Raw genomic sequence first — 10779 nt, 5'->3', positions numbered from 1 at the left:
AAATATGATTAAATCATCCGCCACAAAAAAATCGTATTTTTCTACATTAAATATTAGTGCAAGCGCAAAATAATTGCAGCTTTATCAAATAGATAAATGTTCAAGACACAGGCACACCAAATTGGGCACATAATCAAGACTACAGCCATACAAAATTTATGGGTTGGGACACGACAACTTTCGGCTTTAAGATCTTTTAACTACACCACTTTCAACTCGCTTTGTTCTACTTCGACTCTCTCTATGCTTGTCCTATTTTCTTATATCTACTTGCGCTCACGACGCTACCCTTTGCGATGATTTTCGATCATCGCCTATCGATAACTATTGTTATTGTTATTGTATTTTCTACACATGTTGCAGTTATTATAGGGCCTTCCATCTGAGCTGCTTTCCGTACATCGTATCGGCCGTTTCTTTTTACCTTAGTTACTTCATATGGCCCGAGAAAACTGCTAGCTAGTTTTTTGCCGGTCACAAACTGATTTCGTTTAATAGCCACCAGATGAACTCCTCTGGGTTGGTGCCACTTGATTGCCTCGGTGCGGAGCGAGGTGTTCTCCACATTAATCTCCTCGATCATCGATGTCAGTACCTTGTTGCTGCACTGCAGCGTGAACAGTTCCTTTTCCGCGCTGCTGATACGTTCAGTGAGTTAGGCGACGCAAAGAGTTAAGGCGTAACGCTGCGTTTCAGCAGCACGTCGCGCCCTCTCTGAGCTGGCAAGATCTTCAGTCAGCTGTAATACTTCTGCCTCCAGGGCCTTGACCTTGCGCTCGACCTCCTTGCTCAACGCCTGTAGTTCCTCCTTGGCGGCCATTGCTTCCTCGGCGTTTGCGCACAATGCCATCCTGCAACCAGGCGTCAACTTGTTTTGTAATCGACTCGGATTCCATAGCTGAGTGACGGTTTTGTTGATGACGAAATGGTTTTGTACGCTCCTCTAGCGGGGAGGATCTTCATCGACACCGGGCATTCAGCGTTGTTTTCTGCTGGCTTGTACTCAGCTATCATTGACTCGATCATCGGCTTGTACTGTGGAGAAGCATCTATGTTACTACCAGTCTCAACAATATTGTACATACTTAGCTCTTTTGATTCAGCGCATTCCGGCCGCGCTGACGCATTTATAAAGGGACATTTTGAAGATATATGACCGCTGCCTGCACATTTAAAACATTTTGTTTCTGCCTTGCAGTCTGTTCACGCCAGAAGGGCGCAAACAGTTGAGCGGCAGTGTAAGCGGCCAATGCTTTTACTCGAAGCTTCTCCACGGCTCGCAAGCACCGCTGCTCGCGCTCTCCTTCTCTTCTCTCGCTCTCCTCCCTTCCCGCAATGTATTCACCACTCCGCGGTCCCGCGGTATTTCCACTGTTAGTGTTAAGGTAGTCTTAAGTTACAAGTGCGCGAATAAAGAGCGGAACTCTCGTGAAGTCGATCCCGAGTGTTTCATTTCAGGGAAAAAATCAGCAGCAGCCGCAGCAACCACCACCCCAGGATTTTCCGCCCACTCCACTTCATGGTCCTTCGAGCCGGATGAGCTCTGATCCTGCCAGCGCTCCTTGCGGAAAATTCAAGATAAGTACGGCTTTAAATCCTATTCCGTCCGTGGTCGCCATTTTCGTTTTTCCAACGGCGTTTATTCTTTCCGTCCATCCGTATCAAGTGAAAAGTGAAAATATATAAGTACATGCGCCCAGCCACCGTGATTACTTTTTTTTAAGTGCATAAACAAGCACTTTGCCAATACCGGCCTCCTAATTACGGTGCTCCGCTGATATCCAAGCGCATGTACACACATATATACACTGTCCAAAATTCACTGTTATCGTCCGCTGCTAAACTGCTGTTTTTTTTGTGTGTGCCTCAATAAAATACAATCCACAAATACAATTAAATTAAATTAAATATACACATATATATTAAATATATAATTATTGTAAATTAAATATATACATACATATATTCACCAAATATATTCACATACAAAATATCCCAAATAAAGTTCACATACACACAAATATACATAGCCATATACATACATTACGACATATCCATTGTCAGACCTAGCTTCCAACGATATTGACATACACACAGTCGCGACTTACGCAGACTTTCCAAGTGCAAGGTCTTTCGTCTCCTCTTTGTTCGTTATTGCCCTGACAAAAACCAGCGCATAGCGACGAGAGAATACCCTATTGTCGAGACATAAAATAAAATAAATAAGTCCGACGATAAAATTTAAAAATAAATAATTTAATAAAAAAAAAAAAAAGGGAAATAAACGATTGTTTTAATTATTATTATTATTGATTATTATTTAATAATTATTATTTAATAATTATTTAACCCAAATAATAATTTTTTTTTTTTTACAAGCTATTTCTGGCTCCCATTTCTGGTTACTAAATTAAAATAATAAAATTGTGGTCCTAAATCCGGTAGCTATTTTTATAAATTTAAACTTGAATTTTCTAGCTATTTTCCATATATTAGCTATTTTTTTCGGGTTTTCCAGTCGATAGCGATTTTTTATAAATCCTTGGCAATTTTCCAGACTCCAGCCGGTAGCTATTTTTATAAATTTAAACTTGAGTTTTCTAGCTATAGCTAGCTATTAGCTAGCCAATTTCTAGCTATTTTCTAGCTATTTTCTAGCCATTTTCTATATATTAGCGATTTTTTGGGATTTCCAGTCGATAGCGATTTTTTATAAATCCTTGGCTATTTTCCAGACTCCAGCTGGTAGCAATTTTTTAGCAATTTTTTCAGAAATTGCAATTCATAGTTTTTTTTTTATATAAATTTGAGCTATTGTTTTTCTGGACCACCAATATAGCTATATCTTCTTGTGGACTTCACTCTAGCTGTTGGTTTTCTTTTGTGAATCCTCCTAGCTATTTTTTTTTCACACTTAATTTTAGCTATATTGTGCTTCATTTAAGCTTTTTTCAAGTTGATTGAAGATCTATTGGGCCTTATTTCACAAAGACTGCGATTTTTGTTTCTTTCGTGCTCCAATCTCCAGATCCCAATTGCAACTTTCTCCCGAATTCCGACGGGATCCTTTGTCCATCCAGATTTGGTGCCCTCTGTGTCTGGTTCTTGTTCTTTTTTTCTCAATTCCACACTTTTTTTGTTTGCGGCGTGCAGGCCTTCGTGACTTCCTTCTCTTAGGGCATAGCTGAGCATGCCCCTAGAGGGAGACAAGAAAAAGACCACCGCACCTGGAAAAGAACAAAAGTTCAACCCGCAATCTCCGCTATCCACTCGCGGTAAGCCAGCACCCAAGTCCGTTAGTCCTAGGGTCAAACCCGCGACTCCCACTCCGAAAGCAAAGGGTTTGCCATCGACCAGTTCGAAGACAACTCCTAGGTTGGTCATTTCCCGACCAGTGACGCGAGCGTCTAGTGAGTCTTCTCTATCGAGAAAATCCGAGAGTCCCTCCGCTGTCGGGACTGATTTCCTCCGCGTCACACGCTCTAACACAAGAAAAATGGCATCCTCTGAGCAGCCAACGCCCGCAAACGCAGCGTTGCATAAATTCATCGCCGTCAGCGATCGCGTAAGCCTTTTCGAAGCGAAGATCAACACTCCTGATCAAGCCTCTCCGTCCCTACACACGTTACAAGTCCGTCTGCAACAGGTGCGAGCCTTATGGGACAAAGTGGAAAGAGAGTACGAAACATGCTCTGACCTAATGGCCCAACAAGGATCCCTCGACACAGTGCCTATTCTCCAGGCCAAATATGACTACTGCTACTCAGTATACGAGTCATGTGCAGCACAAATTGGCGAAACAATCGACAGAGCAACGCCTCAAGTCGCGCAAGCACCCTCTCAGCCGCTAATTTCGTCCGGCTGCCGCTTACCTCCATGCGACACGGAAGTCTTCGATGGCGACTACCTCCGATGGCCCACTTTCCGGGACCTATTCACGGCAATTTACGTAAACAACCCCAGGTTGACTCCGGTCGAGAAGCTATTCCACCTCCTTACCAAAACAAGTGGCGAAGCAAAAGCCATCGTGGCGAAATCTCCTCTCACGAATGATGGTTTTGCTTCGGCTTGGGAGGCGCTTCGAGATCGGTTCCAAAATAAGCGACTTTTAGTCAACAGCCAGCTCAAGCTTCTTTTTAACTTGAGCTCAATTTCACAAGAATCTGGTCATGCTCTAAAAGAGCTACAATCCACGATTCAGGGGTGTTTAATAGCACTAGAGCATTCCCAGGTATCCACAGAGAACTGGGATTGTATCTTGGTTTTCCTTTGCGCGAGCAAACTGCCCAAGCAGACCCTGTCCTTATGGGAACAGTCGCTAACTGCTAAATCCGAGATCCCAGCTTGGGAAGAAATGAATGCCTTCCTGAGCGAAAGGTATCGGACATTGGAAGCCATCGAAGATATGAAACCGACTCAGGCAGTTCCAAAAAGGCTTCAATCCTTCGAGACAAAGGTCAGCACCAAACAGAAAGGGTGTGACTTATGTTCGAAGGAGAACCATCCGGTAAGATTGTGCCCGCGTTTTCTTCAAATGTCTGTTGACTCGCGCTCCGGGTATATCAAAAAGAAGCAGCTATGTCTGAATTGTTTTGCCAGAGGTCATCAGCTACGTGACTGCACAAGCACGCACAGCTGCTTTACATGTAAGGGCAGGCACCATACGCTGCTGCATCGCAGCCCCCCAAATTCCGAAAACGCGAGTTCCTCAACCTCGCCCCCTACACAGCAACTTCCGAGACCCTCTAGCAGAAATGCATCGGCAGGCACCTCAGCGGTGCAAACTTTTTTCGCGTCCGGCACTTCAGCCGTCCTACTGAGCACAGCGATGATTGACGTGTGCCATTTGGGGATGAGCTACCGAGCCCGAGCCTTAATCGACTCGGGATCCGAGGCGACGTTCATTTCAGAACGCCTGTTCAACCTCATCAAGTTGCCATTCCGCAACACCCAGACCCAAGTCTCCGGGTTAAATCATTCAGTCTCCGCGAAGTCCTCGAAGCTGTGTCACTTCGGGATTCGCTCTCCTACTAAGCCAGGTCTACAGTTAGACACTGAAGCTTACGTCCTTCCGGAGCTCTCAGGCAAACTGCCCTCCTATCCGATCCCTCGGAATTCCTTGAAGGACCTGCCCGCACTCCGCTGGGCAGATCCTACCTTTTTTGAGAGCTCTCAAATTGATGTATTGATCGGGGCTGACATTCTACCATCCATAATGATGGATGGCACCCGACAAAATATTTGCGGCTCGCTCCTGGGCCAAGAAACTATTTTCGGGTGGGTGCTAACGGGGCCGATTTCCAAGGGCAAGCCGAAACGGGTCGCATCCTTCACGACCCAGGTGCATGAAATAGGCGACCCTGATACGCTCGACACGCTTCTCAGCAAGTTCTGGGAGGTGGAGGATCTACCAGTAAAGATGGTAAAAGAGTCGGACTCCTATTGTGAAAGGAACTTCCTCCAAACAACGACAAAAGACGCAAGCGGGAGATACGTGGTGACGCTCCCGTTCCGGGATCCCGAGAATATCGGATCCGATTTAGGATATTCAAGGTCCATTGCGCTAGCTCAGTTTCTTAGAAACGAAAATCGTTTAAAAAGAGACTTTCCATTAAAAGAGCAATATGACAGCGTGATCCAGGAGTACCTGGATCTGGGTCATATGAAAGAAGTTCCGCCGACTCACAATTCTCCATCGTATCATCTTCCTCATCAAGCGGTAGTTAAGCCCGAAAGCACCACTACAAAGCTTCGCGTTGTATTCAACGCTTCGAGTCCGTCGGCAAAAAATGATATCCTTCATGCTGGTCCAGTCCTACAATCCGCTGCACGCCGCAAGAAAAAAAAGGCACAACATCAGCAGTTTAGTGCACGGTGGAAAGAGGAGTATCTTAAGGAACTCCATAAACGAAGCAAATGGCAATTTCCGACCAGGAATCTCCAAGCCGACGATATGGTAGTTGTCAAGGAGGACAATCTACCACCGCACGAATGGCGGCTCGGCAGAATCGTTTCTGCCTTTCCAGGAGCCGACGACCGCATTCGAGTCGTCGAGATCCGTACGTCTCGCGGCACCATAAAACGCCCTATCCACAAAGTTATTCTGCTACCGATGGAGGACAAAGAGTCCTCCGTTCCTAGGGATTAGGGCACTTCCCCCATTCCGGGGCCAAAAGAGTAGTCGGCTCATACTAAGCTTCTTCATTTCTTTTATTGGCAGACTTACTCACTTCCTCCAATAATGGCTCCTCGTCCTCGTGCCACACAGTCGTTGGAGAGCAGACGTACTCGAGGTATCAAATCCTACCGCTGCCGAGTCTGCTCTGGAATCCATCCTCTTCGGAAGTGCAAGAGGTTCCACAAACTGAGCGCTGAAAAGCGCCTTCGGGCAGTACTTATTAATAAGTACTGCTCGAACTGCCTCGCCCATCAGCACTCAGGAGGAGACTGCCGAAGCCAAGAGGGATGCAAGAAGTGTGGAGGAGACCACCACACTCTACTCCACATGCACGAGGTCCGTCCCGCTCCGTCCCCAGCAGCGCTACCAGCTCCGACGCGCAGAGAGCGCCATCCCGCTGCACCTCGTCCGGTCCGGATTTCCCGCATTCCACCACCAGCCCCAGTCGCCAACAATCAGCGGCGTCCGAAGGTCTCCGTCGCGTCTCCGGCGGTGGCAACGGGCAGCAGAAGGCTGTTCCCATTCTGCCTACAGCCATCGTCGTGCTGGACACGGGCTCGAAGACCTTCGAGACCGGGGCCATGATCGACCCATGTATGCCGGTGAGCAGCATCGACCGGTCGTTGGCGGCTGCGTTCCGGCTGCCCATCGCCCGGCTGGGAGGCAACGAGGTCTGCTCGGTGACACTCCGGTCCCGAACAAGCACCTTCCGACTCAACGTCGTCCTGAAGGGTCGAACCCAGCCTAAGGATCCGGACACCCATCCAAGCTCTGAGCGACGCCGCCAGGGCCAAGTTTGACGGTGTTCGTCTCGCGGACGAGCGCTTCCACCGGCCGGCCTCCATCTCCCTCGTGTTGGGATCAGATGTATATGCAAACTTGATCCAACCGGGGTTCCTAAAAATTGATGATGGCTTGCCCGTCGCGCAGAACACGGTGTTCGGATGGACCGTTTCTGGAGCGTGCACGGAATGAAGAGGCCGATCCTGATGTCTAGCCGGCCAGGGATACCTTTGCCTACGCAAGGGGGGGGAGAATGTTCACGCCAGAAGGGCGCAAACAGTTGAGCGGCAGTGTAAGCGGCCAATGCTTTTACTCGAAGCTTCTCCACGGCTCGCAAGCACCGCTGCTCGCGCTCTCCTTCTCTTCTCTCGCTCTCCTCCCTTCCCGCAATGTATTCACCACTCCGCGGTCCCGCGGTATTTCCACTGTTAGTGTTAAGGTAGTCTTAAGTTACAAGTGCGCGAATAAAGAGCGGAACTCTCGTGAAGTCGATCCCGAGTGTTTCATTTCAGGGAAAAAATCAGCAGCAGCCGCAGCAACCACCACCCCAGGATTTTCCGCCCACTCCACTTCACAGTCTTTTCTCATGTGTTCAATAGAGCCGCAGTTGTAGCATTATTTTATATTTATATAGCATTATTATATATTTATATATATAATAATGCGCAGTTTTTTCTGCCACCACTGTATTGCTTTTGCGGTTTTTCGATAACACACTTGCTCTCGTACAACTCATATTTTTCCAACAGTTGATTTTCTGCCGTACAATGCAAATTTGAACTCGCTTTTAATATCCAGTCCGTCAACTATATAAGCGATAATAGACTCAACATCGACTTGTCCAAGCGCTGCAATTTTTTTCATTGTTAGCATGTATTCGTGCATGCTTTCGTCGCTCTTCTTCTTCCTGTGCGTCAACTTTGTACATGTACATCGGCACATTTCGACGCGCGCTTAAATTCGCCAATTAGGGCATTTTTAAGTCGCTCATATGTGCTCACCAACTCTGACTGCAGATTTCGTATTTCGAATTTCGTATTCGCGCGCTTCTAGAAATTTCCGACCGACGCCAACAAACTTGCGAAATTTCACAACTTTTTATTTACAACTTTACAACTTTCAGCACGGTATTTTAATATTATTTGGTCTATTGCTCATAGTACCACTAGTTGCAGAGAAATAAAAGGTCCGCAGTACCCGGGTAAGGCTAACTAGACCGGGCGGACGCCACTTGCCCGGACTCTCCGTCATCGACTCCGTCTTGACTATCTTCACACGTGTTGCCAGATCATCCACACGGACATAAAGCCCGAGAATGTCCTCCTGTGCGTGGACGAGCCTCATGTGCGCTCACGCTCCGTGGAGAATACATCTTCGGCTACGAATGGACCGCATTCGAATCCAACGCTGCCAACACCTTCTCCGCCGCCGCAAGCAAAGGACACGGCTAAACAGGATCCGGCGTTAGAGGAATGCAAAGTCAACGTAAAGATCGCCGATCTGGGAAACGCTTGTTGGGTTGATCATCACTTGACCAAGACCATTCAAACGCCGCCAATATCGGTCACTAGAAGTTATTATCGGTGCGGGCTATAACACCTCGGCGGATATCTGGAGCACTGCATGCATGGTATTCGAACTGGCCACCGGTGACTATCTTTTTGAGCCACACTCCGGCGAATCGTACACCCGCAACGAGGACCATTTGGCCCACATCATCGAGCTGCTGGGTCCAATACCGCGGAACATTTTGTTAAACGGCACCTATGCGGCGAAGTCGTTTACCCGTTCCTGCGAGCTACGAAATATCTCGGGCCTTAAGCCCTGGGCCTAATGGACGTTCTTCTGGAGAAGTACGAGTGGTCGCAAAAGGATGCGGCGTCATTCGCTTCCTTAAGCCCATGCTCGAGCTCGATCCGAACAAGCGTGCCACCGCAGCGGAGTGTCTGCAGCATCCGTGGCTTAGATAAGTTACGATGCAACCTGCTTGTTAGCTGCGTGCAACACAGCCAGCAACAGTAGATGGAGGGGAGCTCTAGCAGGAACCGGAACAGGAAAAGGAACAAGAGCAACAGCACTAAAAGGTGGATCACCGGCAGTAACAGCAGACGGAGAAGTTGGCAGGGGCTATATAGAATCTTCGGCATCGGTGGCAACTTTGGCTATCATCTCATCAATTGCTTCCACATCGGCTGCAGCAATTGCGGCACTGAAGGCCCGACCTTATTTGGTTGCACCCTTTGTAACCACAGCCTCAGCAACACCCACTCCACTACCCCACGCAACCATTTCGACAAACACGGCCCGCACATCGCCAGCTACACCTACACGTCGTCGCATCGCTCCCGGAAACGATTTGGACTTGGTTGAGGACTTGGGTGTGGCACTTGCTCAAATAGAGGACCCGCAGACACCCACCAAGAACAAATCGCATCGCTTTTTCTGGCGCAAGGCACTGCGACGTGTCTTCCAGCATCGTAAATGATGGCGTCGCCGGCAGGACTTGCCCCGCTGGCATCGTCCCGCCCGTCGCTGTCGTCGTCGCAACCTGGATGAGACGCATCTGCGCCTGATGTGCCTACGGCCAGATCCACTGCGTGCAGCCCGCGCGGCCCTGCTCAGCTGCATCCGCTACAAACGCTGGCGAGCCATGGCAACATACGCAACAACAACTTTTACTTCAGCAACCACTAAACATCAGCAGCCAGCCAGCCAACCAGCAGTCGCTAATCTCCGTGATCCAGTTAACTCAATTACCATTCGATTTAGTTTTACACATGCCAGCGCTTAACTTATTTCCTGTGTTTTAGATCGACAATTAGACCATCCTTGTTGCTACATATGAAATTATAATATTGTATTACCGCCTACACGAACACGTCCCCACGAATCCTGTACATAGGCTCGACAGTTCTCGATACCATTATTTATTTAATTAAAGCGACGCATAAGAGTGCGATGGTAGAGCATGAGCAATTGCCGCATACAAACCATATATGTGTTAGTGTACATTTACCCGAAATGCGAATCGGCAAATCTACATTTATAAGCGTACGTAGTTAAATGAAATGGAGTCGATCCATCGATGGGTGTCTCACACGCGTCATCGTCGATTCGGTGGAATAGGGCATATATGTATATGTACATGGATGCAGAAACTTGTGCTGAATATAACAATAATGTTAACGTAGTTAATTAGTTTATCCTCGGCTTAGTGATCGACATGAACAATTTAAAATGGCATTAGTAACTCTTAAAACGTACCTGAAATAGAAAAGCGAATGCTTTTCTATAACGTAACAACCATCAAGTACTATCCTTAACCCCTAATCGGAACTAATAAGCGTATAAATATGATTAAATCATCCGCCACAAAAAATCGTATTTTTCTACATTAAATATAAGTGCAAGCGCAAAATAATTGCAGCTTTATCAAATAGATAAATGTTCAAGACACAGGCGTGTCTTGGACGTGGCTCTAGAGGTGGCTCCAGGCTCTCTCGAGTTTTTGTTCGAGAGAGAAAGAGCGGATAGCGCTACAGCAAAGAGCTCTTTTCTTCGCATACAGTGACAGCAGACGACTGTACGTGTGCACACGTATGCTCATGCATGTAAATTTTACAAAATATGCCCTTCACCTTAGAAGTTCGTTGACTTTAAATCTATATTATTTTTTATCAATGGCACCATTTGAAAAATTCTTGTTTTGCATTGCCTTAACGTTATTATTATTATTTAAATAAATCTTAGAAATTGTAATAGACAAATCTATGGCACTATGCAGCCACTTTTTTGGTGAGGCCAAATTTGCTCTCTTT

General features: G+C 47.1%; 1 pseudogene; it reads left to right on the top strand.

Moving 5' to 3' along the window:
• Positions 1-7952: 7952 nt before the first annotated feature.
• On the top strand, positions 7953-9520 carry LOC116803526 (annotated as a pseudogene).
• Positions 9521-10779: the final 1259 nt, after the last annotated feature.

Source organism: Drosophila sechellia, unplaced genomic scaffold (genome assembly GCF_004382195.2).
Source record: "Drosophila sechellia strain sech25 unplaced genomic scaffold, ASM438219v1 Y_50, whole genome shotgun sequence".
In the NCBI taxonomy this organism is placed as follows: domain Eukaryota; kingdom Metazoa; phylum Arthropoda; class Insecta; order Diptera; family Drosophilidae; genus Drosophila; species Drosophila sechellia.
The sequence above is the reverse complement of the archived record's forward strand: the minus strand, read 5'-3'. Positions and strand labels throughout refer to the sequence as shown.